The sequence below is a fragment of the Cebidichthys violaceus genome, unplaced genomic scaffold (genome assembly GCF_023349555.1).
Source record: "Cebidichthys violaceus isolate CVI_PGR_0920_01 unplaced genomic scaffold, fCebVio1.0.p SCAF_75, whole genome shotgun sequence".
In the NCBI taxonomy this organism is placed as follows: Eukaryota; Metazoa; Chordata; class Actinopteri; order Perciformes; family Stichaeidae; genus Cebidichthys; species Cebidichthys violaceus.
The window spans coordinates 25,184-52,500 of record NW_027176959.1 but is presented as its reverse complement, the minus strand read 5'-3'; the positions used below and the strand labels follow the sequence as shown (position 1 = coordinate 52,500).

Sequence of the window (27,317 nt, the reverse complement as noted above, 5' to 3'; positions counted from 1 at the left end):
TATAACCGTTATCAGAATCCGTGATAATTGTAGTGCTTTTTTTCTCTCTGTCTCTATATAATTTCTACATAATTGCCTGTTTGGTGGAGGTGCCTGATTCACAAAACTGGTCTGAAACTTGTGGAATCAGTAGGGCTTGATAACAAAGTGGGGAAAAAAAACCCCCACACAAATAAATTCATTATAAATGTTTAGATTGTTTTTTTTCCTCCCAATTAAGCTGCATATGTGTTCCACAGCAAACAGCACACACCTCAGCCCTCCCACTCACTGCTGGAAAGTCACACTGAAGATCCGACATTAGTAGCCGGTAGATCCGCTCTCGTTAACGGTCTCACTTTGCACCGAGATTCAGCTTGAACTCCTCGCCCCCCTGACTGATAATCGGACACGCCCCCTCTGTTTGCGGCCCCGCCGATCGGCTTTCTGCTCCCACCGCTCCGGTCTCGGTCTTTCCTGCTTCTCTTATTCACACCACCACCCGCCGTGTGTCCGGAGTCCACAGCGCCGTGGAACAAGTGGGTCTTAAGGAGCGGCAGGCCTCACAGTGGGAGACGGACTCCACACTTGACATGATGGGAATACCATTTCAGCAGCCCCCCCCCCCCCCGCCGCCGCCGCCGATGATCTACTATCTAACTGTAAGGATGTGACTGCGTGTGGCAGCCATTTTTAAATACCTTTAAGACAGCGATGCCCCCCCACTCCTTTCATCTTAGACCTATTCTAGACAGCAATCAGCGTAATTTTACAAAAAAAAATAGCAATTCAAATATAGTCCTGTCTGCCAAGTGATTTAGCTCGAGTCAGTAATGTGTGTGTGTGCGTGTGCGTGTGCGTGTGCGTGTGTGTGTGTGTGTGTGTGTGTGTGTGTGTGTGTGTGTGTGAGAAGATACTTTGCTGTGCTCAAGCCGCAGGTGCGTCTCGGCAGCAGTTCTCACTGGAAAAGATGATCAAAAAGAATCCAGATGTGTTCGTTTTAATGAGGAGTGGAGAAAGGGGAGGACGTTTGAAGAGGACTGCATGAAGAAGCCGTCGTTTCACTCGCTCGATAGTTACAGCCAGCCTTAATGGCCCTCACTTCATTTGGGCTCCATTTATTTTCTATCCCGGATGTTGGGCTCTTTAGACTGCAGGTTCCTGATGTTGGTTTGGAAAGGCTTTTTTGGTAAGAAACAAATTTTCCGGGTTCCGAGTTCACTCAGCTTATCAGTTCAAGCCCTGTATACACCATGTGATATGGTTTTATTACATTTTATCACAGGACTTATTGACTTTGCAATGGCCTAAAGACAGTTGAAATAAATAAAAAAAATCACTTAAGATATTATTTTCCTGACTCTTTATGTCTGCCCGCCAGCAACGGCAATATTTCCGGACCGTCCGTCCGGAATTCTACCAATTGAACGCTGTCTGTTATTCTACAGATGACTAGTGGCAAATTACATAGCTCATTTCAGGAAGTCTGCGAGGGTATTCTCAGGGAACAACAATAATAGTTTATGGACCAGTCAAATAGAGCGTTAGCTTCCTTTCTTTCCCGTCGTAAATCTGTCCGTCCGAATGACATTTGCTAATCTGAATACTTATTCCTTTGTGAGCATGGAAGCGCTCCGTTTGTGCTCTCACTCCAGCAAAGCACCACTCTGAGGCATTTTAGCATTCTTAGACTCACTGCATATAGTCTTCTCCTGATGTCTATCGTATATTGTTACAGTACCTCTTTCTCTCGTAGCTCAGCAGTGAGATTGTCGTATCTGTCTCAACCGATAGCAGTGAAACAGAATTACAGGGAGCGTTTGATTCAGCAGGGTATTCTCTCCGACTTTAGTGCGGTTTCTGTGTTTTGATACCCTTCAGATAAAGAGGCGGGAGAGATACGTTTGCGGGCCGGCTATCACATGTGGGAACGCTCCAGTGAGTGTCGAACGCTGTCGGAGAAACATCCATCACACCCACATCGGGAGCGCCGCACCGCACCCGACACGGGAAGAGAGCCGGGGTTGTTATCGGACTTCTAGAGGCGCTGTATTGTTAAACGGGCTCCGGCGGTTTCAAAGGGTCACGTCCGCGGCCTCCTTGTTTCACCCTATGGTTTCATATGTACAGGGTGGTGAATAGACGGCTCTGTCTGCACAGCGCTCTGCGGTGCCACACACTGACTAACAAGCATGTGATCCTAATTTTACAGCCCAGTTACTTACCGAATTAAAAAAAAAAAAAAAAAAGGCACAGATGCAAGTGAAGCTTCAAAGCAGTGAAAGTCATTTTCAATTATTTTCACAGATAAGTGCTCTTATCTCTTTCTGCTTTTTTTTTTTAAGCAGATGTGTTTCTCGTCGTAGTAAAAGCTGGGCCCCAATTTATTTTTTTCTTCTAAATTCTGTATTATTTACGGGAGTTTCTTCAATTTCAATTTTTTTTCCTTTTTTTTTTTTTTTTGGTGACTTACAGGCGACCCCTCCCCCTGAGTTTCCCCCCTTAACAGCTGTCTCGCGCTCTCATTGGCTGTCACCCCCCGACAGGTCGGGTATTCAGCTGTGTGACGCTTCTTTGAAGAACAAGCGCCGAGCAAACGCCAACTGACAAAACATTTGTTATTATGCCTCCACGAACGTCCGTCGGTCCGTCTCATTCTCATGAATTGAGGGAATTTCTTCAAAATTCAGTATTCGGTAAAAACGTGTTTTGTGCGACCACAAAAAAAACAAAACATTTTTGGCCTCAAATATCACGATATCGACCAAATACCTTGATAGATATTGCGACACATCGTAGGGGTTGACTATCACTGGCAAAATATTTACACAATGAGATTTTCGGTAAATAACCATCAGCGACGTGGACAGCTAGAACAGTCTGGTAAGAAAATGACATCACTTTACTGTAATGCAGCCTTTAAAACCAGGAAAATACGACACCAACGACATATTGCAATACCCAAAATCTAAGACGGTATCTAGTCTTGTATCATGATATCGATATATAATTTCACACGAATGTCTAACAGATGAAATGATGAAGTGACGACGTTGATGCAAACTGCTCCTTGACTGGGTTTCGGAGGCGTACAAACCGCGAGGCGCTAATCCTGGTTCAGTCTGGTATAATTGATTCAGAGTATTGTTGCACTGCTTAGGAAGAAGGTCTCACACACACATGGCTGCGTACCCACAGTTGCTTCTGCGGAATGCGGTGTGGGCGGGTCGGTGGGTGTTTTCTAGGCTCCAAATGCCATGCACGTCCAAAACCGTAGGAAAATAGATACATGGTGAAAAAAAAAAAAAAGAAAAGCCCTAGATACGAGCACTGTAAGACCTCATCACTACCTGCTGCCAATATTGAGACAGAGCCTCAGGCAAGAGGCTGTGTACACACACACACACACACACACACACACACACACACACACACACACACACACACACACACACACACACACACACACACACACACAGACACACACACACACACACACACACACACAGACACAGACACACACACACACACACACACACACACACACACACACACACACACACACACACACACACATGCTGTTCCAGGTCAGTGTGCCAGTCTCTTTACTAGTAAAAGACGTGTCAGCAGCCGCAGAGACAATGAAAACAACAGGGTTATTGATGCCTGGAGGATTTCTTCCCGTTTTTTGGTTTCCTGCCTCATTTCTTCAAAAGTCTTCAGGTCAAAGGTCGGTGTGAGATACAGAACAGGTCGTCAGCCCACTCTCTGGCAAACCAGCCCGTAAACGCCCACCTCGACGGGTCCAAAACAATCTTCACTGGGCAGCGAGAAAGTGGAAAAATGCTGAAGATTAAAAAAGTTGTGGCAGTAAAATAAGTAAAAGGTATTGTAACGGCAGACAAAAGAGAAATAAGGAAAAGCAACAACGTGTGCCCTATGCTGTTTGTGGCACTCATTCCTACTTTAAAAATGTCACAGATATATAGTTTAATGGTTCAAAACCGTCTTGACTGGTTATTTTAACAACTAGCAATTTCTCATGTGTTCCTATTGCCTCTAAAACATGTAGCGCACCACTATAAATGGCTGTATGATGATATAAAATAGCATTAGCTGTGATATAGGCTTTCATTTTTATTGCCTAATTCCCATGTTCACCCAGTGCCGCGATGTGGCTCATTGATTTATTTATTTTTTTTATAGTTTTTTGGACAACGGCGCTCTATGGCACAGACTAAAGGGATACTATTCAGCACAAAAGGCTTTGGGTACTCGGACAACACTTGTTATTTAGACAGTTGGAAAAAATAAAGAGAACTGTCGGCCCGATCCTCGAATGTCTTAAATCAAGCGTTTGGAGAGAAATTAAATCACAAACGTTGCACATCTCTAGAGGCAACCGTCCACCGGCTCCTCCCCCCTTCCTAGTTCTGTCTTTCATCCAATCCATTTATTTTTCTCACTTTCCAACAGCCAAATGGTCAGTAGTTTTGGCGACGGATGTCCTTTTTTTACCCACGTTCACGCAGCCAATTTGGCAGCCGAACGCGGCTCTTTTGCCTTCTGACGCTCGCACTGTATTCCTGGTAAACTCTTGAAAGCTGCCTTTCACTGTAGCTGGTGGAGAAATGAAGTGTTCCTGCTGCTTACAGAATGATACATGTTGTACATAACGATCCCCGCTCTCTGTCCTTCCATCTTCCTTCATGAGATTAATCTCGGTGTGTCTCTCATGTGTGTCTCTCATGGTGTTCCCTGCTGCCGGTTAATTTGTCCCCATTTGTTGCCTGAGAAGTGGTGTCCTGGAGGTGCTGTTGCTCCTTCACTAGTTTGTTTGTTTTTTGCTGCAAATTAGAAGTGAAGGGAGGAGAAAGCGGACAGGTGTCTGTAGATGTGCGAACCTCGACTTATCACACTTTAGTTACCAAGGTGACACATTGGTGGCAAGCCCCCCCCCCCCCTTGGAATTTGATTGGCCCTCCAATGGTGCCCTTCCAACCACAGTCAGATGGTAAGTAGTTGGCCTTTCAGATTCGTGGATGAATTACTGAACACATATACACGGTACCAATGGCCGCTGGACCAGAACCTCTGCATGAAGTGACTCAGTTAACTTTGCTTTTTTTGTTTGTAACAAAATAACCATAGAGACACAAAATGACAACAAACAGACACAAAACGACAACAAAGAGACACAAGATGACCACAAAGAGACACAAGATGACCACAAACAGACACAAAACGACAACAAAGAGACACAAGATGACCACAAAGAGACACAAGATGACCACAAAGAGACACAAGATGACCACAGACACAAAACGACAACAAAGAGACACAAGATGACCACAAAGAGACACAAGATGACCACAAACAGACACAAGATGACCACAAACAGACACAAAACGACAACAAAGAGACACAAGATGACCACAAAGAGACACAAGATGACCACAGACACAAAACGACAACAAAGAGACACAAGATGACCACAAAGAGACACAAGATGACCACAAAGAGACACAAGATGACCACAAAGAGACACAAAATGACAACAAAGAGACACAAAACGGCAACAAAGAGACACAAGATGACTACAAAGATACACAAAATGACACCACAGAGACACAAAACGACAACAAAGAGACACAAGATGACCACAAAGAGACACAAGATGACAACAAAGAGACACAAAACGGCAACAAAGAGACACAAGATGACCACAAAGATACACAAAATGACACCATAGAGACAAAAAATGACAACAAAGAGACACAACATGACACCATAGAGACACAAAATGACAACAAAGAGACACAAAATGACACCATAGACACAAAATGACACCATAGAGACACAAAATGACAACAAAGAGACAAAATGACAACAAAGAGACACAAAATGACACCATAGAGACACAAAATGACAACAAAGAGACATAAAATGACAACAAAGAGACAAAATGAGCACAAAGAGACACAAAATGACAACAAAGAGACACAAAACGACACCATAGAGACACAAAATGACAACAAAAAGACACAAAACAACCACAAAGAGACACAAGATGACCACAAAGAGACACAAAATGGCCGCATAGACACAAATCAACCATACATTAATGTAAGACGACAACATAGAGACACAACACGACTAAAGAAACAAGCAAAACAACCATGAAGACAAAGATAACCAGTCTGGACCCCCAATTCTGAAGTTTTTAAACCCGCCCCTGGTGGGTTCAAGTGCACCTCGGTTAAAATGAATATATGAGTTGTGTGTGAATGTAGGTGTTTTACGCTCCTGCCTGTCCTATTTACTGTTAATGTATGGAGGAGTGGTGCTCACATGGTTAAGAGGGCTTGAAGATCACCCAGGCAAATGGAAGGTATTCAAATAAATACAGTAGATTGACTGCGAGTCTAAAAATTTTTTTTGTAAATAGAGGACGGACCTTGATTCTGTTGGTTGCCTCCACTTGTGTGTGCGTGTCTTGAGGATGAAGATACCTGTTTGTCTATATGACGAGTACAAAGAGATGTGTGTGTGTGTGTGTGTGTGTGTGTGTGTGTGTGTGTGTGACAGACCCAATCCAAGAGCAGCTTGCACAGATGGAGGAAGATTAACAGGGTGCGTGTGTATGTGTCTGTACATTTTGTGCATTCAAATGTGGGTTGCCAACAATAGATTTTCCATCCAGTAGCCGATTTGCATACCGAGCAAGAACTGTAGCTTTTGTTGTTGCAGAATGAACTCAATGCATTGGAGCATTCGCCTCCGTCGCCCCTACAGAGCCATTGTGGCATGCAGGGACACCACATCACTGCTCACTGTTGCTTTATCATTGTGAATCACTTTCCTCCTGTAAGACATCCAGGGTGTTTTTTTTATTGACAACATAGGAGAAATCCACCATTAGTATGCATGTAATTGCAACCAAGAGCCATCGCAGCTTGACGGATGTTCTTAGCCGTGATTATTTCTCCTGATCCACACAGTAGGAGCTTTACCACTCCTGATGTACCTCACCACTGTATCTGTTATTACGGGAGAAAAATACCAAATTCTGCCGGTTAAGATCAACACCCAGCCCCATCATGACCCATGTTAAAATTCTCTGCTCGCCCTCCGTCCTAACTCTTGCATTATGCATTGCGTCATGCATCTGCCCTGTGTTTTTTTTTTTTTTTTTTTTAAAGCTTCCATCTGTCTATTTCATGTCTCTTATCTGGGTCCAGTGCCAGATAGGCTAAGTCAAGGGCAGCTGGACTTGCCTTAAGTTATTGAAGACTCTCGTCCAAAAGGCTTCTTTGGTTCTGGTTGACCGGTAGGCATTCAACCTCCAGTAGGGATCTGAAACGTACAATCTTGCAGATGTCCTTTTCCATAGCTGCATCCTCCATATCCCACTGGAGGTACCTGGGGCATCCCTGGTCAGATGGGATATGTAGTCCCCTCCAGGTTGTTCTGGGTCTGCCCCAAGGGTCTCCTGTGCCATTGCACTTCATCTAACCCTCACTGGGGAGCGAGGCCTCAAGACGCTTGAACTCCTTAACTAGGCCTCAAGACGCTTGAACTCCTTAACTAGGCCTCTAGACGCTTGAACTCCTTAACTAGGCCTCAAGATGCTTGAACTCCTTAACTAGGCCTCTAGACGCTTGAACTCCTTAACTAGGCCTCAAGACGCTTGAACTCCTTAACTAGGCCTCTAGACGCTTGAACTCCTTAACTAGGCCTCAAGACGCTTGAACTCCTTAACTAGGCCTCAAGACGCTTGAACTCCTTAACTAGGCCTCAAGACGCGTGAACTCCTTAACCTGGCCCACGGTTTCATGCTCGGAGGTGTTGACTCTCTCTGCAGCGGCTTCATACTGGTCTCTCAAATGGTCCATGTAGAAACTACATCGTATGCCTCAAGGAACCAACAGTTCCATGTATTTGACAAAGACCTCTACCGGTAGTGCAGCTTCTGAATATTATCTCTCAGAAGGGACGGCAGAAGAACAAGGCGCAACATCATTACAGCACTGCAGAGCCTCTTAGAGAGATGGTCAGAGTGGATAATTAGGTCATTAAAATGTGACTTTTACACGGGAGGATGCTCCTCATTTCCCATTTGCTCCAGACGGTTAAGATTGGTTTCTTTTAACCGTGACCATGATCTTTCCCTAACCTTTACCGAGTGTTTTTTGCGCCGGGAACCTGAGCTAATATCAACCACTGTAGTGGCAGATCAGAAAAAAACGTAAATAATTGTTACCTGTGCTAGTGGCCGGGTCCACCACTTCAACTACTGATTGCAGTGCCGGGCTGTCCTGGGAGAGATGGAGTCACCAAATGAAGCTGAAAAGAAGATTAAAGCAGGTCCTGAACTCCAACGGCTGCACAGTCCTGCACTGAGCCGGTGTCTGCATCGGCAGAACTTTATCAAAAAGAAACAAGGACAATAACAACACCGCTCTAATCACATTACCTGAAGCATAGGAGACGTCGGATTACTGCTCACCGTGTTCGTTTTTTAAGAAATACATTTTAACATTTTCAATTAATACAAAAATAATTTGAAGTTGTTCTGTCATCTATTATTCTATTGCTTTTCCTGGTGTTTTTAATTTCAGTATCAAGATTTTTCGACAGGGTTTCATATCAAAGTCGTCGTTTTTGTATTGTGACAATTGTGATTTGAAAGCATCATAACTGCGCAATTAATGGACTTTATCTTACATTCAGGAAGTCACTGGAGATAAAATGCCGATAGCGGCACCAGATCAGACAAACTGGTGATGTAGATCACTTTGGAAGGCAATGCAGAACTGCTTTTGTTGTTAAGTCTGGAGAACTTGTCGAATCCTAAAGTGACCAAAAGTGAGCCCCAAAGCTCGACCGTGACGAGAGAGTCCGTTCATGACAATCACACAAATAGCCGGTGACACGGACGTCCGCGGTGAAGCCCAGCGATAATAACGATAACGGTGTTCAGTGGTCAGAAATGCTAACCTGTCTCTGTGTTTATGTCCCCCGTAGGTGGAGCCCCTGAAGAAACCCTCCTGCAGGTTAAGAGGCGGCGGCTGAGCGAGGACTTCGTCACATGGACTCGGGGAAACCACCAGCATTCTTTTACAAAAGACACAGGATGGACGAATAAACCTCAAGACTGCCACAGCGCCGCTTTACCTCCCGCCCGTCCTCTCCTCCTCTGATCCAACCGGAGAGAACAACCTCTCCTGCTTTCTACCTCCCAGAGAAATAGAGAAGGAAAGAAAAGAAAAGAAGTGAAAGCATTTTATTATTATCTATTCCTCTTTTTTTCCTTCTCTCCGCGCAACATTTCTCCATTTACCTCAGGGATTTTCTCTCCCACTGCCTACCTCCTCCACCGAAACGGCCAACCCCAGTGACTGGAACACCGGGCAGAAAACTCACCTGTGACCTCTCGCTGCTGTTACCATGACAACCTGTATTGCCTCTCAAGCTCTCCTCACTGCAGCCGTGACGACCAGCAACGACCTCGGACCTCTCGCCACCTGCCAGCTCAGACCCGCTCGCTGCCTCAATTGTACTGATCCACACTTGTAGCCTGGGTCGGTTATTGCTGGACAGGGAAAAGGTGTGTGGGGGGGGGGGGGGGGGGGGGCGCTTGTTGGCAGAAAGCCAGCACCACACTCACAATAGCCTCACCCTATCTGTACGATACACCCGGCAGGAAACTATATACCTCAGCGACACACTCACTCAAGGAAACCGAAGGGAACCTTTTTAGCAACAGCATTCAATATCCTGGTGCTTCAACCCATTCCAGCAGGCAACGCAACGCTCACAAGCGCCGGCGCTTCAATCTACCCGGTAGACGACTCTCCTTCAGCATCTTCCATTCGCCTTAGAGGCAGGAGTATAGCAACAGTAGCCAGGGAGGCCTCCAGAGAAGCAGGCAGAGAGAGAGAGAGAGAGAGAGACTCAGGAGCGCTGCCCTGACAGTCAACTTCATTTCATTCGTTTCCCCAGCAGAGTCGCATCATACACAAGCCTCGTGATCCAAGCGCTAGCATAAATCAGCAATCGCCCAAGAGGCCTTTTGGGGAGATCACAGCAGAGACTCAGAAGTCTCCCCCCCCCCCCCCACCCCCCTTTGCCTCGAGTGTCACCCACATGAAGCCTCCAGAGAAGTCAATCCACCCACAGAGCGGGAGATGTTCCTGAGGGGGCCTCAGCAGCAAAAGAAGTAAAGGCTAAAGAACTCTCTGGCAGATAGAAATCAGAGCATTGTGAACCGTAGAAAGTTAGAAGAGCCAAACACCGAGATCCGTATTGTGTGACAGCGGAGAGTGGAAGTACGGAGAAGAATGCAGCGGTGAGTTCCTTTTCATTTTACTTCACATGCTTGTGTTTCTTCTCCTCACTAACAGAAGGCTCTGCAGGCTGGAGTATAAAGAATATGACCATTTTTAGTCCTTTCTCTCTTCTTTTGTCATTATATACTAATGATTGCAAGAAGAAGAAAAAAGAGATATATTCCATCTCTTATCGTTTCAGGTCTTTAAATCACTAACTGACATTTAAATGGCATTTCGGCCTTATTAGATGATACGGAGTGGAGACGGACAGCTTTGTAGTAAAGGTCATTAACCCCTGCAAGAACATTCATTCCAGGCAAAGAAACCTCATTCAGGAGAGACGTGGCTTGTAATACAAGTCTCTGGGAAGTTTGTAGCATGAAGTTATATATGATATATGATTTGAGACGTTCGTGGTAAACGCGGTTTTGGCCTGACGACAACAAAGATGGCAGAAAGTATGTCAAAGCGGTGTGCGGTAGGAGATTTGAGATCTCAACCATGGGAGATTTATTTTCACCCACACTAGCAGAGCTCTGGCTTAGAGGGTCGTCTTCCAATCGGAAGATCGGCGGTTCGACCCCCGGCTCCTCCAGTCCGTGTCTACAGGACACTTGACCCCGAATTGCTCCCGGTATGGTAGCCCCAGCCATCAGTGCAAGTCCACTTACCGTTACCGCTGTAAACACTGAAACATCAAACTGTCAGATGGATTTCCGTTTTTTTTTTTTCTGGGAACCAGTCATGTATTCTAATGACTTTGGTGATTCCTCCGGCACCAACACCACGAGGACATTTTTATTTCTCCGCGACAGCTGGTAACCTGGTGATATCTCAGGAACACCTGGAGGGAATTTCTACAAATTTGGCAAGTTGAACCGATTAGATTTCGGTGGTCAAAAGGTCATTGTGACCACACGTTTTTGGCCATAACTCAATAATTCATGAGCCAATTATGACACAAATGTCTAAGAGGACGTATGAGATAAGTACTCTTAGGTGAAACGAGCTCCATTTATTTTCTGTTCAGCGCTAATTAGCGAGTGTTAACTTGCTAATGTCGGGTGAAGAATATACCAGACATGTTAGCATTGGCATTGTGAGCATGTCAGCATCGTTTTGTTTAAAACACTGCTGTTTTGAGGCCAAAGTACCCCATGTAGAATCTAGTCTTATCGACGTCTTCCGTGTCCAATTACTTTAAACGCTGAACAGCTTCACTTGGCCATCAGAAGATTGCTGAGATCCCCTGATGGAAATCATGCGCAGTGCTGCTGCTGCTGCTGCTGCTGCTGCTGCTGCTATTAACTCTGTTCTTTGAAATGACGTAAATAAATAAATAAAAACAGGACACGCTGTTCTCCTTTCCTTCACACAAAGATTAAAGGAAGAGTGAAAAGACTGATGGGGAGGGGGGGGTGTAATAGAGGGGCTAACATGTGAGCGACAGAGATGGATGTGACTCCAGCAGCATCAAACGTCTTACCTCAGACACCCTCTGTCCTCAGTCAATCAGCAGGAGTAGCACGCGCATCGCCGTCCGTCGTTGACAGTCTCCTCACATCAGCAGCGCCGCGGCTCAATCCCCGCCCCTCTGCTGCTTCGTGTTGCCACGGCAACGCACAGCCTTCCCCAAGCCACCTGTGGCTCAGGACGCACGGCGGTGCATGCGGAGTGCATGGCCCTCGTCGGCCAATCGGATCGCCGGGCTCGTGTGCACGCCGTGTCTATGTCTCTGTGTGTGTGTGTGTGTGTGTGTGTGTCTCTCTCTCTCTCTCTATTTTGGCTTGGGCCATCTTTAGGAAGCATTGACCTACTTGGACCAATCAGACGGCTTGGTGAAGTGTGTATGTGGTCACGTATACATTGCTAAGTGGCCCAGTGGTTTGGCTTCCGCATTTAAAGGGCACATGGGGCCAACAGAAGGGGGGGGGGGGGGGAGAGAGAGCAGAAGAGATCTCATTATCCCGTTTCTGTGCACAGGTACACGAGCATTGAATGAGTCACCACCGAGCTCTCCCAGTCTATTGCTGCAATCACAGTGTGTGTGTGTGTGTGTGTGTGTGTGTGTGTGTGTGTGTGTGTGTGTGTGTGATATCTGTGTCCACTGGGGGAGATGAAACACACTCTTCCCACAGAAAACTTCTTTGAATGTGTGAAACATGAATTATACCCAGCAGTACTTTATAGTTGTAGTTTTAAGTTTCAGTTTTTTGACTTTCAGTTTGTCTGATGTATGGCTGAGTACAGCTACGTCAAAAAAACATTGTAAGTGTAAAGGTTCGTCTTCACTACGTTCGCCTCGCAGTTGCAGGAATTGCATTGAACGCATTGATCAATGAATTGACTGATGTTTGCATCAGTCAATGTCTGTAAAGTTGTAGCAAAGGAGATGCAGGGTGATTGTGGAGCTGTTGTTAGGTGGGTTGTTCTAACAATGTTGTCCCCCGTCTTCCAGTCTGTTTGCAAAGACATTCTAATTCATGCTTCACTCTAGCTCTTTACTTCAAGGACAACATTTGATATTTTTATAATACGCGTATTTGTTTCCTTGCTGAGAAAGATTGATTTGATTTCGACCTTTCGATCAAAAGCAGTATTCTCCCAGTGTCTTTCTTTCTAACCCAGACACCAGCTAACCAGCCAGTGGCTGTAGTTTTATATTCACGGTACAGACATGAGCGGTATCAGTATCAGTCTGGTCATGTCACTCTGAGCAGGAAACAAAACCAGCGTTTTTGTCATTATAGAAAAGTCTAGCACGAGGAACATTTGTTTTATAGTTGTCCGTCCATTCTCGTAAACGTGATATCTCCTCAGCGCCGAGAGGGAATTTCTTCAAATTTGGCACAAGCGTCCACCTGGACTTAAAGATGGGGGTCAAAGGTCGAGGTAACCGTCTCATTAAAGCCGTATCTGTGGAACGCCTGGAGGTAATTCCTACAAATCTGGCACAAACCTTCGCTTGATCTCAAGGTTGAACTGATTACATTGTGGTAGTCAAAGGCTACTGTGACCTCCCAAAACAAAACTTTTTTTTTTGGGCCATAACTCAAGAAGTCATTCGCTAATTTTGACAATTTCATGCAAAAGTCTAAAAGGATAAAATGACGAAGCGATGACATTTTGGACAGACGTGGCCGTAAACTGCAACTTGACCGGTTGTCAGAGGCCTACGACCGCTTCTATTATCGTCAGTGCGTTCCCATTGATGGAGTCAGTAGATGTGTTTAGTCCGTTTTAGTCAGTGAGTGTCGCGGCGTCCCATGCGGACGTCGACCCTGTACAGAACTGTTCCTCATCCTTTCCAGGCGAGCAGCGTCGACCAGTAAGCAGCTTAGTTGGCCAGTCAAGTTCATGCAGGTGCTTTGATGAGCTTTCAAACGGAACCTCCTGGTTTGTGTTTGATCTCCTACCCGTACCGGTACCCTGCACACACACACACGCACACGCACACGCACACGCACACGCACACGCGCACACCACTGCAGCTTTTCTCCTTGTTTTGTAGTCCTGCTGCACGAAGCTTGCGTCATTTCTTTTTTTTTCTTGGGTTGTACTTTTATAATGAAGCTGGCTTCATTACCTATTTAATTGGGAGTTGAGCACAGAGGCAGTTTGGAATGTTTTTTAATTAACGCTCCCTTGGCTGAATCTCTCTCCTCGGTCTCACTCCTCCTTGACCAGAACATCCTTGTTAAAACATGCATGATATCACTTTGCTTTAAAATAGGTCAGCCTCATAAAAAAAAAAAAGGCTTTTTTTTTTTTGCCTGTGGCTCTTTGCAAAATTAAAACGTTGACAGCTCTTTTTTTTTTTTTTTTTTTTTGTGCACTGTATCACTTGACCATCGGACCATCGCAAAGAACAGCTGTGCCTGTAAACATCTGCCTCGTTGTTCCAGTGTGTTTCTGCCTTAAAGCAATAACTATACATAATGCAAAAAATGAACTTCCAGAACGTGCAGTTTTACACAATTTTGTCAGGTCCACATCGACCACCGACAGTACTAGAGTTAGAATGTTATATATATATGTAATAATAGCTTACTGCAAGCTCAATTAAAAACCAAAGAATCTATCATTCATGTCTCTTCACACAGAATAGATGTTTGTGCTCATCCAGTTTTAAATCCTGTGATTTAAATTCACCCCAGGACTATTCATCACGTCATTCATTCCCCTCTTTTACCGTCGCTTAAGATTAACGTCAATGGAGCGAGAATTCCCTGGAATGACAGTCACCAGTCATGTAGAAGTAATGAAATGCAAGAATGATAAACACCAAGGTCTATTTTTTTTATTATCCAATCACCCAATCAATCCCCCATGTCCAATTATCTCATTATATGTGTGTGTGTGTGTGTGTGTGTGTGTGTGTGTGTGTGTGTGTGTGTGTGTGTGTGTGTGTGTGTGTGTGTGTGTGTGTTTTAATCCGCACTAATGGATCGACCTTCACTCCGTCTTTTGCTGAGTTTTTTGGAACTCCGAGCTCAACTCTTTGCTTCCTGGAGGTTCAGAGTCACAAACACTATGACTGTTTCACTGCCACCTTTTAACACTATGCGGTAATGAGACGTGGATTCCAGTCCTAAAGAAGAGATGTTTTATTGTCTTACGACATTGAATCAAAGAAGATGTAATGTGGTCGTTCAACACTCCGTCTGTATCCCAGCGCTGATCAGTGTGTCCACGGAAAACTCCACATTGATTGACAAGAGCTTGACGGATAGGAGACGATCAATGCAGTTGATTTAGGGCTAACGGGTGACTGGCAGCGATGAATTGTTCAAGCGATCAAACTAAACACTCTATTGGTCTCTTAATAATCCCTGGGCGGGACGTCAGACGCTGTAGCAATGCAAAGCCTGCAACATATAACACAAATATAGAAATGCTGCTGCTGCTCAGTGCACCGGAGTGGAGGTCGTTGTTCTTAATCACAGCTGGCTTTGCTGCCATCTGCTTTCTATTATTTTATTTTTTCTCACAACATCCAATATCTTGCTGGAGATGAGGTGAGAGGGAATCGATTTTATTTTTTTCCAATTGCGAAAGTGATGGAATTTACTTTAGGGGGATAAAAAAAAAAGAAGAAGAGAAGTCACTTTAGAGAAACATGTCAGAGTCTATATAGATACAGTATTTCAGCCACACTATTTTCTTATTTCTGCAGTTTTTCCAAGTTGTGTAAACATAAGGAGAATATAAAAGAGTTTCCCTCTGAAGAATTATATTGACAAAGTTGCAAAGCGCTTCCCCCGACGCATCACTTTTACTCATCAATCAAGTAACTACATGATGGTTAAAAATGATTACAGTTTATTAAATATTTGTATTCTATTAAACCCTTATTTCTATACTATTCATGGTCAGCACCATTGCTGTCGCTCTCCTAACGTCTCATCAGAGCCGCGTTAAGTTACCGAACACTTCCTCCTCCTTCACGTTAAACACGTTGGTGTTTGTTTTTTTTGTTTTCTTCTTCTCTTGAAGCGGTCTCAGAGAACACGTTTGTATTGGTGAGCTGCAGGTGACCGGCTCCACGCCTCCAGCTCCTCGGTGAAGTAGCCAAGTGTTTTTACGCCGCCCTGCTGGACATCTGCTCGTGCCGCATGAAACCACACGGGGACGGAGCGCGGCGCGATGGAAAGAAGCCAACTGTTGACTGAAGCCTTGATTTAATTTGTTGGACCGCGCTGCAGACAGACACAGCAGCTGCTCTGCTGTCGTGTTTCTGACAAACGTCTCGACTGAACGAGTGTTTGCCGTCGTATTGAACCGTCGGCGTCGCCAAACCGACCTGGACTGAAATGTCGAGTTGCCTCACTGCGTTTTTATTTCTCAGAAAACAGTCAATTTAAAACAATAAGTCCTGTTTCTATTCATTCCCTTTGCTCGCTTTGAACAAGCTTTGTTCTTTTTCTCACAATCGAATATTAATTGTTCATATTCGAACGTCGATTTTTGGAAGATGTGAATCTCATTAGAAGATAAGAATATTGATTCTTTCCCCCCTGGTTTTCTAGCAGCCTTCTTTCTCTGTCTTTCAGCGAGTCATCCCACCTCATCCTCTCAGTATTCCAACCGCTCCTTCCTCAAGTCTCGCCGCTTTTCCTGTCCTCCGTGCGTTTGGCCTGCGGTTATGTTGTTGACACGGAGTCCTTGACTGGCCCGCTTCCAGCCGCAGTCATCGTGATCTGAGGCCAGCGCTGGCAGCTGTCCTCTATAGAGGGACTGCTATACAGTAAACCAAGACCAAGATCTAGATCAGTTGCAGCACGCGGCCAGGGCTGTCACGTTGGTTTATGGCTTCAGATGCCGTTCGATGCAGATGGTATAAAAGAGCTGATGTGCAGGGAAGGTCCGTTCAGCGGTTTTGTGCAGTTTAGTAGATTAAATTGAGCAAAATATTCAGTCTTATCATACTTTTAGAATACTCAGTGAGCGTAAGATTAAACTTCCCTTTAAAATCAAACTTCTTTTAAGGCAACAAATGCGGTTTGAAAAGAGTGTGTGTGTATGTATATGTATGTGTGTATATATATATATATATATATATATATATATATATATATATATATATATATATATATATATATATATATATATATACACATACACATCACCAGAATTATTTTAATCTGCCAGCTTGTTTTTACGTGTGATATGCTTCCATCCGCCCCCACGTCCTCCTGTGCAGATGCTCCTTGTTATATCCAGTCATTCAGGGTTGGTTGGTCAATCTTCAGGCTGCCGGTTCCTGCAGTGTCACATGCCCATACCCCCCCCCCCCCCCCCCCCCCCCCCCGATCCAGTGGCCCCTCACGTATGTCAACCTGCTGCTCTCAGTCAATGCAATATAAAGGCATGAGACGACACCTGTGTGTGTGTGTGTGTGTGTGTGTGTGTGTGTGTGTGTGTGTGTGTGTGTGTGTGTGTGTGTGTGTGTGTGTGTGTGTGTGTGTGTGTGTGTGAGACACACACACACACACGTTTTGGAAACGAGAGGTTCTCCATTTCAGACAAAAGCATGGGCTAATCTAGCTATTGTTAGCGCCGTGAGATGGTTAAAAAAAGTCAAATAAATAAAACCAGTTCATTTCATAAGACTTGCGTATGAGACATTTGTTCAACAAGAGATGAATGCACACGTCACCTGGTGGTAGTAAAGCGTCAGGGTTCTGGTCGTGGAAATGGTTTAGTTACTTCCATCCATTTTACTGCCCTGCAGAGTTTTTCACTTGAAAATAGCGATTTAATGAAATCATCCGTCATCAAATCACCAGGCCCCGCTTTAAAGCTCTCTTGGTTTGTCTGCACACACTCCAGCTCGTAGCGCAGGAGCAGTTATCAGGGGGTATTTTCCCTCCCTTTCACAAAAAGCTGCTCTCTATTCTTGCAAATTATGACAAACAACTTCCAACCCTTTAATTTAATTTGCCCGAGCTGAGTAATCCATCACAATTTACACGAAGCTTTAATCCGGTTTTGTTGCCGTTTCTCTTTAGTCTTTATTTAACTATGCGTAATGAAGTCTTTTCATATGAGAATTGTAAATCTCTTGGGGAAATAATCCCTACAAAATATGACATATTGCTACTTTTATTTAAAAATCCCTTTTTTAACCTGAATGCCAGCTAATTTGCATACATTTTGTTTTGATAGTGGTTTGAACGTCAAGTTAAGGCAACAGAATACACTCGTTACAGGATTCATACATGAATCAAGATAGTGGAGCAGCAGGGGCAGAGGAATACTGACTCGACAGAGCTGAACATAAAACATTTGAAATATACTGCATATTGCAGAAATGAAACAAACCGTTGACCATAAAGACACGACATGCGGAGAATAACCCTCGGTTGTCTTCCGTGGGACAGATTCATGAGCTAACAGATGGTCGCTGTTTACAATCTGTAAAATAGAAGACCATATAGACAGGGTGTGGAAGTGGGATGTTGAAATGATTTACAGTATTTGGAGACTGCATAAAAGAAAAGAAAAGAAGATTTACATCACACATTTCCATGCGCAATAATAAGAAGAATGTACGGAAGCCCTGAGAGGCCAAAAATATGATTCTGATAATCCATTTCCTCTAAATGATCTAAATAGTTTTCTCTCCTGTGTTTATAACTTAGAAACAATTAAAAAGAAAATTTCCAGGATAATCTTTCTTAATTCTTTACCTTTTTTTAAAAAAATACGTGTTGTAATACTCATTTTGTCCACAAGTGGCTGAAGTGCACAGCGTTCTAAACGCGACCAAAGCATTCATATTTTCTTTCCCGGTGAGTTTTAATTCCTCCATGCACTCCGACCACGAGATACAGACATCAGATAGCGGTTCAACCGTGAGCTGAAGACGAAAAGGTTAACAAGAAAAGTTCACTTCCGTAGAGACAACGGCAGAAAATACAGTGTTGAGATTCAGGTTTGCTCCCAGTTCATTTCGCAATTCCAATACCTATGGCATTTTCCAAATGAGTTAAACTGATAATATCAAAAAATTAGATTGGATGGGCGAGGAGCTCAGGGAGGTCATTACAGGTTATATATAAGGAAAGGATTAGTAGAGGAAGAGGAGGTGAGGGGGAGGAAGCCTGGACTAGAGGTTATTAAGTCCCGGGTTTTATCCCCACCTCCAACGCCGTGTCCCCGGGGTCGTTTATCCTCGGCGGCAAACTCCTAAAGGAGATTGCGTTAAAGATACAACAGAGAAAGTGTGCACCGGCAGAAGCACGAAGACTTTGTTTCAGACTCGAGTTGTAACGTGAGCTCTTCTCAGCTCTAGGTTGTCTGGGTTTACAGCTTCCTAAAGCTTCACCTTTTTAGCGATGCTGCCTCGTGCCGCCATAGCAAGACGCAAACTACAGACTCTATTTGTCATTTTACATCGTGTATATATATATATATATATATATATATATATATATACTGTACATCTGCCTTACTGCTTTATGACACAAAGACGGATTCCTGTACAGTACTTTTCAAGGCGTGGTAGGTTTGGTTGCTGAAGTAATGGGGGACACAATGAAGTCCTTTCAACCAGGCATGTATTTGACATTTATATTTCATCGACCTATATATATCCAACTATACAGCAAGAACCTCTGTCTGTCTGTCTGTGTTTGTCCGTCGCATATCTCGAATACCGTTCCTCTGATCTACTTAACACACTCGATATTCATGAATAGACAAGCGATAGTGCTATGTAAAGGGGCGGGGCTTCGTCGCCCGAGGGGAAAGACAAAAGAATCTTCATTTTACGTAAAGTTACGAACAAGTGCTTGTTCCCGAGTGAATCTCGTGAGAATTACAAGATCACGTGAGAGTAGCTACCGCGGTGGAAACGGTACCGCCAAATCTCTACCGGTGGACTCTACAGTCTAGCGGCATATTCTGTTATATCGCCCAACCGTGTTAAGAACCATGGTGGCCTTCAGGTTACCACTATTTGATTTGTCCGTTCTGGGCTACCGTAGCAACATGGTGGGCTCATTATAGAGGATCAGGGCTCATTCCAAGATTACAATTCTCTTCTTAGTTTCAGGTGATTGTAAACTAATAGTTATGAATATAATATTCCACTTCTGCTAATAGATCCCATTTGGACGTTAAAGAGAAGCTCAAAATAGCGTCTGCCTGTCAAGCTGCCAACTACAGTCATGCAGCTAATGCTGTAAACACGCTGAGCCAACTGGCAGCATGAATTAACATCAAAATCTTAACTCTGAGCTTTTATTTTTGACAGATGCACGGCAAAACAACGCTCTCTCTTTTAGTGAGTGTAGAGATCTAAAACTGTAAAAGCGCTGCAGAAAAGATTTTAAAAAAAAAGATGCAGTGAAGCTGAATTAGTTCGCCGGTCGCTCGGCCCTCTCTTTCTTCCTGCTCGGGCAACAAGAGCGGGTATCAGATTCTGATTGTTCCTACACGTTTCCAGCAGCAGGGTCAATTATGCAGCTGCAGCGTGGGGCCGCGGCTTCTGCTGAATGAATAACGCCCAACGGCGGAGGGAGAGATGAGGTGGGAGCGCAGTCATTCTAACACATCCACACAAACAGGAGAGGGGAGGCGAAAGGAAGGTCAACCGTGGCAGACTTACATTCTTGGCAGCGCGGCTGATCGTTACAGAGGGAGAGAACTGTGGGGGGGGGGGGGAGACGAAAGGGAGAGGTGCGGGATGGGAGACTGCAGAGCTATGGAGACAGAAGGGGGAGAAAGCTGTGGAGCTTTGATTTGAGAAGGTCAGTCTTTGCTTTTATGTTGCCTCAGTGTGCGCAAGATTGTTTGTACTGCAAAGGAAACATGGGTTTAGTGTTTGTCTTATTGCGACAGTTTCTTTAATGTTTGACTTAATGCATATGTGTGTGTGTGTGTGTGTGTGTGTGTGTGTGTGTGTGTGTTTTTGCCCTAACACTCCATGTTTACGTTTGCAGCGCGGCCTTGCACGTTGCTTTAACATTGTTCACTTTAACAGAAGGAAATAGGTCCGTGGTTTAGAGCTCCTATAGAAAAAGGATGTGGAGGAATAAATATATTTTTGCAACTTAATCAGTCCATCACTTTATTTTCTAAATGAGCCCTGCTGCTATGGATTATTTACATTAATCATCATTTGTCAAATGTTGATTTTCTTTCATACAATCTATGAAAAATACAGTTTTCAACATAAAAACCTATCAAACGGCACATTTTGACTCTCATTTAAAAGTTGACTGCGCCATAATAATTTATTCAAGTATTACAGTAGACCTGCGACAATTTTTTTTTTTTCTTCTGATAAATCTATGATTGAGGTTTTCAACTTGCGAGGTGCCTCCGACAGGGTGCTGTGGGAGAGTTGGCGCGAGGCAAAGATACTGAGCGAGGTGAAAGGTGTGAGGCGCACGCCGCTGTGCTTCAAAACAACAGGAAGTAAGGCCGTTGCAGTTCGGCCCGCTTGTAAACGCGATAGACATTTACAGCAGCTGCAAAGCTGCAGGAGCAATGAAACGGAGTTCACGGAAGCAATTAAGGTACTTTAAAACCATTAGTGCCCGATTGCTGCAAATGCGTCAAAAAGCCAAATCTGAACACACAGGTGTAAAAGACATATATTTAGATTCAGCGTGACGTGCGTCCTCTGGTAATATCGCTTCTCAAGTCATAAGTCTGCTTTGAAATCATAGTTCCTTAAGAACTTGGCTGAGATTAGTGGCGGCACCGTTGTTGGTCCATGATCACACGCGTGTGAAATGTGGATTAATTACACAGTCTAACGATCATCGTGTGAAATAAAGTGACTGTTTTTGGCCGACATTCATTCAAAATATGCGATCTGTAGATTAATGCATTAATGCCTTTTAGTCTGCAATCCCTGACAACAACATTGTGAACAACAAATCTGAGAGCTAGTAACGTTAGCGGTACCGCTAATGGCTAACGTACGGAGGTTCCATTGACTTACATTATGATGCGTTCAAGCTCTTGGTATCGGGCCCTAAAATACATCATAGCGGCTCTATCTAAGTTCTAATTGCTCAGTTTTTTCTTTTGTGCTGATCCGATCCGTGACTCAAAACCAGGATACAATCCAAACCGTTAGTTTTGTGATCGGCTGCACCCCAACCTTTGTAAGGCGATGAATCAACGGATAGTTGTCTGTACATCTATGGGTACATCGCTAACAGGAACTGCCGATATTTCCTTTGGCGTGCTTAATGGTGCCTATTGCCAAAATGTAAAAAAAAAAAATATATATATAGCCCACAGCTCACTCACTTGACTCCATGGCAACCTTATACTTCCTGTTTACATCCATCTAAGCCCCCAAATTGTGGAAAATGTAGTTCAGAAACCAGGTGGTCTGAAAAGTGAATCCAATATGGAACTCAAGAATTCATAAATACTAATTATGACAATTTCACGCAAATGTCTACTAGGATAAAATGATGAAGTAATGACATTTTGGACAGACATGGACGTAAACTGCAACTTGACTGGTGGACGGAAACAGACGACAGCGAGGCGGTAATTCTAGTTCAAACTGTGTCCGACAAGTCGTATGAATTCAAGCAGATCTAGAACTTTCCACCCTCCATGCCCGTGTGCCATTCGTTTAATATATTAACTATTAAACGAAGGCTTGGCGGCGTGCCGACACAATACTGTGATTGTGGTGTGTGTGAGCTCTCGCTGCTGTCGCACAAGTGATTATGCTGTGTGTGTGTGTGTGTGTGTGTGTGTGTGTGTGTGTGTGTGTGTGTGTGTGTGTGTAGGCAGAGTGCAGACCGCACATTTATTTTGCCAAGGTCTGCCTCTTGAGAAGGATAAAAGCCTTGTTTAATCTCCTTCCACTCTTTTTTTCTTCTTCTTCTGCCTGGAAAACGTTTGCTCAGCAAATGGACTGATATTGAATCGTGGATGAGTATCAACACACAGGCTCAAGCACTAAAGCAACAGTTCATGTCACCACTGTGCGTGATCGGTAAGGCCACTACGCTGGAAATGATCTCTTCATTCATAAACACGACTTTCAAACTTTCCTTTGCAGACATATTCCAAGTGAGTGCGTCAGATTTGGTCTTTGCAGTTTAGGAGCATGTCGGCGATGTGCGAAGTACCCAAGGGAGCATCGATGAGTACAGTGCAAGCTGTTCTGGAGCTTTCAGTCCCATCACATGGTTGAGTTGTAGATGTATACATGTCTGTGCCTTTGAGCTGTTTGACTTCTCTTTCATGTTGGCTTCAAAGCTGAGATTGAAAGTTAACCCTTTGACCTTTGGATCAGCTGTCGACAGAAATGTTTTGGGCTGTTATAATCGATTTAATGTCACGCCAAACGTTTTAGCTTCTTCAATGCAAGATGTGTTCATTTCCTCAGTTTAGGATTTTCTTTGACATTTTAAAGTCTTAAAGGATCGATCTAAAAATGGTCAGATTGATATAATGCAAGTATTCGTTAAAGCTCAGTAACCTCCCCGTTAACTCGTGTTTGAACCAACTGAAGTCTCTCTAAAAGAGCATCATGTCTGATACGTGAAACTAAAAAGTGACAATTTCATTTTCGGTTCAAGTGTAACGCGAGCAGTAAGCTGCTGAAGTAAGACAAGCTTCCATCCCAATTTAAAGGAAATGTTAACCGGATTTTCAGAAAACAGTTTTTCCTAAAAAAAGCTACTATTACTATTAATACGACTGTTTCATCAATTACTTTTTATACAAACATAATTAGTTGGTTCATTGAGAGAAGAAGCTTGTGGCTCTAATCCTCCTGTTGGTTGCCATTAAACCGTTGCAGAATAAGATGCCTGTATTTATGTTCATGTCATGTATTCATGTGAGGAACGTCACGCTCTCCTCATCGCTCCTCACAGACCTGATGTTTCATCTCTTCAACGTCGGATGACATTTACGTCACTTCGCGTACATCGTGATTTATTTGACATTTCCTTGCACTTTGTTGCATTTTGATTTTGTCCATATATTAACTTTTCAACCACCAGCGTACAAACGTTAACGCAATATTTTCACTTTTTTAATTTTTATTTCTTAGCGTGTTTTTTTTTTTTAAATTATTATTATTTATTAGCTTTTTTTGTTTCCTTTTTTTTATTTATTAGCATGTTTTTTTTAATTTTTGCTGCAAATTGAATTTGGGCACATTTGAATAGAAAATACATTAAAATAAGAGTTACATATGTAACCAAGAGACAGCGGGAGAGATAGAGGAACACTGGAGCAACAAATAGGACAGAGCCGTGAGGGGAGGGGGGCACTGTGTGTGTGTGTGTGTGTGTGTGTGTGCGTGTGCGTGCGTGCGTGCGTGTGTGTGTGTGTGGGGGGGGGGACGACGACCAGGAGTGACCAGGACGACCTGCTCACTCACACTCAGCTGGATAAATATTGTGGAACATCAACTTTTCCCAAGTAGTATATCCCTCTGTTTTCAACAAAAACCTAAAGCATTGCCTCCCCTTGCTTAGCGGTAATCACTTCTTTTCCCATTTTTTATTTTGGTGTGACTCCATCGCAAGATGGTCTCTAGCGCTTTTCATTTCTTATTCATGGAGCCGATTTCATTCCTTTCAGCCAAGTCTTACAGAAATGCATTAGAATCCCATTTTATTGCTCACAAAATGTCACATTTTTTCCATACAGTGGCTCTTATCGTCCACCCATCACCTGTCACCCACACAGGTACTTAAAAATACTATTAGTCATTAGTCTAGATGGAACAAAGAGAGGAAGGGGGAGGAGAGAGTTTCAGTTTGACAGGAGGGAGATACAAAGTGGGGCTGTAATGCACAGGAGAAGAGACGAAGAGTTTTTCTAGACAATGCTCACACACACACACACACACACACACACACACACACACACACACACACACACACACACACACACACACACACACACAGACAGACGCATGTGATGCCGTGTGTGTACAATTGCGTGCAGACAGACACCCACAGACACAAAGTCACATAAATGCACTTACATATGCATGCTCGCTGAGAAATGCACACACACATGCGCACATGTAAGCACCCACACACACTAACATACACACACACACACACACACACACTCTGTCTCTCTCAGCGGGCCGATAATTGCGGTCGCTGGCAGAGAAAACGACGGCCATACATAGTCAATGAGAGCCGGGGAAAACAATGAGCACACAGAGCCGATGATTGCTGTAAATAAAAGAATGGAGCGGAGGAGGACGCGATGCCGCTGGCACGGACTGAACCGGGGGAATGAGGGGGAGAAAGAGAGATCTGGAAAAGGGGGAGAACGGGCCGGAATGAGGAGGGACAAGGCACGGAATAAGTTTCCCACTTTATTTCCATTTCGAAATACGAATAAGTGAATTCAGACTAACTGATTCACCACATGCGCGGAGCACTTTGGCAGAAGAAGGAGCCGTTTCCTTAAACAAAATGTCAGAGGGAGTGTGGTGATTCCATCAGGTGAACGAGGCGCCGGAGGAGCCGAGGAGAGGGATGAAAAGGTTCGACGCCAGTAATGACTCCAAGATGACGTTCGAACACTCCCTGCGCTGTCTGTCAGGCTCTGTGCTCACACATCACACCAACCTCTGGAATCCGCTCTTCCTGTCCGCCGGTGGCTGTGCCGTCCACGTACGAACCACCGGAATGTAAATAAACGCACTCGGTGACTCCATGGTAACGTGGCGCTTCCGTCACAACTTGACAAACTCTTATTACAGTTGAGAAATGTGGGAAGAGCTCCCGTTCTGATTTGTTTGTGTCAAGAATGACCTTTGGTGCTTAACCCTGACAGATCGTTTTGGCACTGGGGAGCAGCGGAGTGAGCTGTGAACACATCATTGATGTGCACTTTTTCACCTGATAGTAGTTGTCATGGTGAACGTATTGGCAAACAGTCGCCTAACGACGCAAATCCAGAGCGTCATTGGCATTCATAAAGTCGTGTTTCTGTCCGCCTGGTGAATGAAATGATTGTGTGCTCTCCATCTGCTACAAGACGATCATAGACTGTTTATGAGAAGTGGATGTAGTGACTGTGACCAAAGTCACCTACTGTTTTGAAGCTGTTTTGAAGCTGTTTTGAAGCCGTTTTGGCGTTTCAGTTGTCGACATTTTGTTTAGTTTCTTTGCAACAAGAAGTGACGCGAGAGGGCGGAGCTAAGTGCAACCGAATGCTGAATTGGACATTTTTAGGGGACCAACATGTTACAATTTACTTTAAGGAACAGAAAACGCCCTGTGAAAGGGTTAAACGTTCTGACCCCAAAAAACAGGGACAACTTCCAGGCCGGATAACGGCGCGGTATCAACCTGTCAATCACGAGGAAGCCCCGGCCTAAAGCACGCCCCGCTTAAAGGTCTATTAGACTCTAAACAGGACCATAATTTACTAAGTATCCCTGCACCTTGCGACCCTAGGCTGGTTAAATAAACAGGTTTAGACTTCACTACAGTCATTAGCTCATTTGCACTGATAAAATCATCTTAGCCCAGAACGTCCTAATCTTACTGCCCCGGCTTCGGCCGCTAAGTCCCACCTCCGAAGCCCTGCTGGTCTGTCCGATTTCAGCGCTAGATATAATGCAGCATGTACTGTATACAGTGCACTGTCGTGGATTATCTCGAGGCCGCTCATGTTAAACATGCACCCGGTGAACTGTAAACATCCAAATGTCAGCTGTTACAATGCCGCCCCTCCCCACCAATCAGATAGCTGCAGTGTGTGGACCTGTGTTTTCCTGCAAGGGCAAACTTCACTTCTGCTCTTTTTATTGAGTTGATATTTGAACTCACAGCAGAGGTGTTTCCAGGTTCGATCATGAATTCACGGCACGTTGTGCCTTTCAAATCATGCGACGAACATTTGTAATATGTTGACAGGATGTGGTATTCTTTAAAGCTGAGGTCGGTGATGTTGAGAAGCAAGAGGACGCTAGAGTTTAAACCGCCAACCCAGGCCAGTGTTGACAACTCTATTTCCAATGAGAGTAGCGAGCAGCATTAGCTCCAAAAGGTCGCTAAATCTAGCGAAGAAGTCGGCAACAGCGACGGCCGCTGAAAATATGAATTATGAACGCAAACAACAAACATGGCTGTTGTTAGTCCTCTTCGCTGTCACGCTAGCAGCCTGTAGGTAGACAGGAAGGTTCTTAAAGTCCTGCGACTTTAAGAAGAAATACCAGATTTTTATCCTCTTTTTCTTCTTTTTTTTTGGCAGAGCATTTGCTTTATTGATTGCCGTCTGGATTTGAAGTGAATATTAACGCTATGATAGAGATTAAAAGCTTCGGAAGAGCTACCTAACGGACCTTGAGGTGGGAATGTTTTGCAAATATATTGGGTGTTTGCAGTGGATACTAGCATGTAGTTTCTGTTTATTGAGAAACGTAAAAATGGGATATGAAGTTTATTGCGGACCAAGGACTTGCAGCCCCCCCTCCCCCCTCTGAGCACAGCTACAATTAGATTAGTCTGAAATGACAATCCTTTTGGGCCA

At 44.2% G+C, this 27,317-nt stretch overlaps 1 protein-coding gene and 1 long non-coding RNA gene across 2 annotated transcripts in view; both read left to right on the top strand.

Annotated features, from left to right (window-relative positions):
• LOC137892106 (uncharacterized) overlaps positions 1-9,608 on the top strand; it is a 32,169-nt gene extending 22,561 nt beyond the window's left edge. The window contains exon 4 of the long non-coding RNA XR_011105394.1: positions 9,007-9,608. This is a non-coding gene — a long non-coding RNA (uncharacterized lncRNA). The remainder of the gene's footprint in view (positions 1-9,006) is intronic.
• Positions 9,609-9,614: 6 nt separating this feature from the next.
• The window catches only part of LOC137892075 (thyroid hormone receptor alpha-like), a gene marked incomplete at its 3' end in the record, with an annotated part of 42,279 nt that continues 24,576 nt past the window's right edge, over positions 9,615-27,317 (top strand). Inside the window, exon 1 of the mRNA XM_068736976.1 lies at positions 9,615-10,330. The remainder of the gene's footprint in view (positions 10,331-27,317) is intronic.